The sequence below is a fragment of the Sminthopsis crassicaudata genome, chromosome 1 (assembly GCF_048593235.1).
Source record: "Sminthopsis crassicaudata isolate SCR6 chromosome 1, ASM4859323v1, whole genome shotgun sequence".
NCBI lineage: Eukaryota > Metazoa > Chordata > Mammalia > Dasyuromorphia > Dasyuridae > Sminthopsis > Sminthopsis crassicaudata.
Genome location: NC_133617.1, coordinates 511102363 through 511108312, shown reverse-complemented (window position 1 = coordinate 511108312; position 5950 = coordinate 511102363).

Here is a 5950-nt window from a genome sequence, read left to right as displayed (position 1 = left end):
AATCCAATACTTAACGTGCAACAAGAAAATGGGATTTACACACATATATTGTATCTAGGTTATATATTGTAACACATGTAAAATGTATGGGATTGCCTGTCATCAAGGGGAGGGAGTAAAGAGAGGGAGGGGATAATTTGGAAAAATGAATACAAAGGATAATATTATAAAAAATTACTCATGCATATATACTGTCAAAAATTATAAATAAATAAAATTAAAAAAAAATTTTTTAAATTATTTGGTATTGGTTAAAAAATAGAAACGTAGTCCAATGTTACAGGCTAGACAAGGAAGAATCAAACATAATTGAGCTGAAGAATCAAATATTTGATAAACATAAATTATCTTAAAAATAGAACTTCCTATTTGGTAGGAATTGCTATGAAAACTGGAGAGCAAAAATTAAGCTTATGCCAACATCTTAAGCAATATTCTATAATATATTCAAAATGTACGCACAGCCTGAATATTAAAGACCACAGCATAAATGAAGAAAAAATGATTATAAACCTTTCACTAAACAAGGAATAGAGGCAATTATAAAAGATAAAAATAGAAAATTTTGAATACACAAGTAATACAATCTTCAAAGCGCATTTGTATGGCTGTCTTTTCCTTGGTGAAGATTGATAACTCAATGCTTCATCCCTCAGTAAGGGGCCGAGTTGGTGAGAGAAAGAAAAAGACTTTAATCTTCTGATTTCCAACTTTGAGAAAGAGGATACACAGTTCCAATCTTTCTTCAACTTAAAGAGAGATAAAAACTGGGGAGAAGCAAATACATTGAAGAACAACCCCCTGATCATATCCCTATTTCCAGATTACTATCAGGGAAGCTTTCCCTGTAAATTAAGTATTCCTAATGGGTGAGATCTGAGACTCTCTCTTAGCTGAGTTACCTACCTTATTGCCAGAATGAGAGTTCATTCGCTCTGCATTGTATATTATATAAATGCCTGTGTATATATTTTTCTGATTCTGTTTGCCTTTATTGTTTCAGTCATGTCCGACTCTCTGTGATCCTATTTGGGGTTTTTCTGGCAGAGATACTGATTTTGTTTGCCATTTCCTTTTCCAGCTCATTTTACAGGTGAGGAACTGAGATAAACAGAATTAAGTGACTTGCCCAGGATCACACCGCTACTGAGTATCTGAGGCCAGATTTAAGTCTTCCTGATTCCAGGCTCAGCACTCTGTCCACAGTGCCATCTAACTACTTTTTCTGTTTGCTACCTGTTTGAATAAATGGGTTTATTTGCTATGTAGGGTCAAGCTTTGTTTATATAGACATTCTTCCAAGAAAGAATAGTAATTAGGAGCACAATATTAATTTTAAAAGTATTTCCTATAGACTAACAATATTTAAGAGAGCAGATATAATTCTAGCTTAATTTCCCTTCTCTCTGAGGAGAGCCTCTGTCCCCAACCTGCTGCTTCCCTCCTTGCAGGAAGTGAAGTTTTCCTTGGAGAAGGGTATGAGGAAGAGACTTTGGAAATAGCTTCTCTTTCTTTTTTGTGAGCCACATCTGAACAGACCCATGTGGGGTCATAATAAAACTGTCATCCCCTCCCCAAGCTCCCCCACAGTTCCATGTATGAAATTGAAAAACTTTTGTTCAAACAAAATTAACATAGCTAGGATAAGATCATATGAGATAAAACATTTATTAAGTGCTTCCTATATTTGAGGAACTGTGCTAAGCACTGGGAATACAAATAGCAGCAAAAGCCAGGTATGGTGCTTGTGTGCCTGTGGTCTCTATGTGAGGGAGGCTGATGATCACCTGAGTTGGGAAGTGGAACAATGGCGAGTAGGGCAGTAGAGCAAAAGCTGGATCTAGTGTCTGTTCTAAATCTTACACTAAGATATTGAACTCCCAGGAGAAAGGGTTGGAGAGTCACCAGGTTACCCAAGAAGGGATGAATTGGTTTAAGCTTGGAAAAAAGATCAAATTAAAGCTTCTATACTGATCAGTATTGGGATCTTGCCTAGGAGCAGCTGTTGCACATCCTGCCTAAATGACAGACCCACAGTCTGAAAAAAAAAGTGATACTTGAATTCATAGTCAAGATCTTTAACGAAAAGACAGTTTTAATGAGAAATAGTATTCATGGGACCTAAAAGTTAGCAGATAGAAAGATGCAATACTACTCCCTAGGTAATTGTAGAAATACTGGGTGACTTTCCTGTTTATAACATCATCCTGGAGCAGGCTGATTTCAGAAAAGCTTGAAAAGAATTACATGAGCTGATGTGGAGTGAAATGCAAGAGAACATTGTACATAGTAAGATTATGTTATGATCAACCGTGATGGACATGACTCTTTTCAACAATATATTCAAGACTTGGGATGGAAAATACCCTCTGCATCCAGAGAGAGAAGTATGGAAACTGAATACTGATTGAAGCGTAGTATTTTCACTTTTTGTTTATTTCTTTCTCACGTTTTCCCCCTTTGGTCTGATTTTTCTTGCACAACATGATAAATATGGAAATATGTTTAAAAGGATTGCACATATTTAACCTATATTAGATTACTTGCTGAAAAATTTTGAACACAAAGTCTTACTAAATGAAGGTTAAAACTATATTTATGTGTATTTGGTAAATAAAATATTGTTGAATATTTTAAGAACGAAACACTTCATCACAATGCACTCAAAAGCAAAAAGTCATTTTTACATTTTTAGTAATAAAAATTTTAAATTTGTCTCTTAAGGTCTGATTGGAAGGGGGAAGGAAGAGGGGAATAAGCGTTTTATATAGCACAACTCTGTCCTGGGAACTGTACCGATTCACACAATCCCGGGGTTTCTCTGAATTTGCCCTTTCACAGTTTTTATGGCAGTAATGTTACATTCATGTACATCATTTTTTCAATCATCCCCTAGTGACGGACGCTTTTTTTGTTTCCCGTTTCTTGTAACACCGATGCTAAATTTGCCTTTTCACAACAGTTATCCATCGTTGCTGATTCAGGCAGGACACACATGATTTTCACATGACAGCATCCCACAGACTTGAAGACAGCTACAGATATTTACACGGTTTCTTCCAACTGTTTGTCAGCATCCTTGTCAGGGGGAGCACTGGGTGGCGCTGTGGTAACGTACAATGTTCTTCACTAACGGGCCCTAGGTGCGGGCTGGCTGTCAATCTTCGGCTGGATCTGATGTCATTTCAAGGCAGGTCAAGCTCTTCACTCAGCAGCTCATTTTGTGGCCCCGCTTATTGATGGTTTTTCCCCCTTCCCTTCACAACTGCAATCAATCAAACGCCTTTGTGCTAAGGCTGCTTGTATTAGCAAATAGTTTAATTGCTTTTAGGATAAAAGGTAAGATGAATAGAAGCGTTTCTCCCGAACGAGGTATTTTACACGGCAGAGAATGCACGGAGAGGATGCTGCCCCATGCAGCAAGCACTGAATTAGCCCGGCCGCTGTGGGAACAGGCTTTCCTCTCTGAGGGACGTGTCACTTGGGAATGTCGCAGCCGCCTGGGTGGTCCCCGATTCCTCCACAGCTCCCTCCCCTTCTGTGATGGCTGTGGGAAAGCTATTATCGGAGAAGGCTGGCCGCCGCTTCAGTGACCCACTTAGTGGGGCTTCAAAGGGGCTGACTCCTCCTTTATTTCTGGGGGTTTCTTTCTCGGCCTTTCTCTCTCTCTCCATCTCTCTGACTCTGCTAATCTGCCTCTGTATTTGTATTTCTTTCCACACACACATAAAACACATGCAGACACGCAAATCCACACAGTTATCCTTTCTACTTCATGACTTTCCCCTTTGCTGTTTCAGTATAACATTAGCCTAAGAAATTAAGTGGGGGATTTGGGGGGGGGTTTGTGGAAGCTGCAGATGACACAGAGATGGTTTAGGAACTCAGAAATGCACAAAATATATGCATATTACATAATCTCAACATTTTTTATCTTTTACTACCGTAATAATTGAGACTTCTCTGGTTGAAAGGAAGGATCAAAAAATTTTACTCAGATTTTCTAAATCATGGGGGTGCCATTCCCCTAAACCCCTGATGTGGAAAGGAAAACTGTACATATAATATATAATGTCCTCTCTGTTACTGTCTCTCTTTAAATTTATATTTATATTGCTTTTATGCAAATTATGCATGTTACTTTCAAAGTTATCTAATCTCTATCTGTCTCTCTGTGTTTTCCAGAATCTTTTTCAAAGATCCCAAGTGGCTCAGCATCAATTTCTGCCAGGCTTATTTGGGAAACAGTTGGCTCTGTCCTAGTCACTTGAACTCACTGAAGATATCTAACTGTTCTCTTTTGATTTCCTTACTTTTGCTGTGTTTCAGCTCCCCACTGGCCATTTTTGTTCTGTCTTTTCCAGTCTCAGCAGCATTTTCTTTGACAGAGAAAACAGAAGCAAAATGAGAATTAAGTAGATTTATCATTTATCTTTTCTGTTATTCATTATCATTGTCATTGTCTTCCACTTCGAGTAACAGTAACCCTTATTTGGTCCTCTTTTCCTAATATAGGTAAAAAACACATTGAAGACTAAAGTTAGATGTCTGTCCTCATGAAATCTTACTTGATCTTCTTCCAATATATTAGTGTTCTTTTCCTTCCAAATTATCTTGTATTTATTACGTGTCTTCCCCCAAAAAGAATATATTTCATAAAAAAATTTTTTTAAATTTCTCTGTAATGAATTGAAGCATTATTTCATAACATGTAGTGTGTTGTTTGCTGACAGATTTCCTAGTGTATATATTCTGTACATAGTTAATGTAAGGGAAGGGAACAAATATTTAATAAGTGCCCGCTATGTGCCAAGTACTATGTTAAGTACTTTTTACAAATATGTCAGTTGATCCTCAAAACAACTCTGAGAGGTAGGGACTATTATTATCCTCAATTTACAGTTGAGTAAACCAAGGCAGGCAAAAATTGAGTGACTTGCCTGACTTGCCTGGGCTCACACAGCTAGGAACTGTTTGAGTGTGGATTTGAATTCAGGTCTTCCTAATTCCAGCCTCAGTGTTCTCTCCACTCTATCTCTTAGTTACTAAAAGACTTACTATAGTTTTAAATTAATAAGGACTTTTCGGACACCCTTTACCTGTGTATTTTTATGTATATGGATACATATATACATTGTAATATATTAATGAATATATAAATTTTATATTACATAGGCTTATACACATTTTATATATATATATATAATATATATATATATATATACACACATGCATACTTCTGAAACCATCTCCACTATACCAGATTGCCTCTGAAATATATATGCTATATATGAAATATATTATACACACTATACATATGTATATATAACATATTTCATAGGCAGTCTGGTATAATGAAGATGGTGCCAGACTTGGAGTCAGCAGAAACTTCATATTATATCTTTAAAACTTTATTTTAACTGTGTGGTCATATAAATCATATTATAATCTCTCTAAATCTGTTTCTTCATTTATAAAATGGAAATGATATCTGTACTGTCTACCTTGTAGGGTTGTAGTGAAAATAAAATGAAATAATGCATATAAAGTATTTTGTAAATCACGAGGCAATGTATAAATATTAGCTAGTATTATGAATGAAATGAATGTATAATGAAAAAAAGTTATTGAATGTAAGTACATATGTAGAGAATCTCCCCTTGAGTGTGTTGGGCAGTCTGTTTATTAGGTAAATAATTTGTTTCCTCTGGAAACTGAGTGGGTGCCCATCAATTGGGGAATGGCTGAATAAATGGTGGTACATGAATGTTATGGAATATTATTGTTATGTAAAAAATGACCAGCAGGATGATTTCAGAAAGGCCTGGAGAGACTTACATCAACTGATGCTGAGTGAAATGAGCAGAACCAGGAGATCATTATATACTTCAACAATAATACTACATGATGATCAGTTCTGATAGACATGGCTCTCTTCAACAATGAGAGG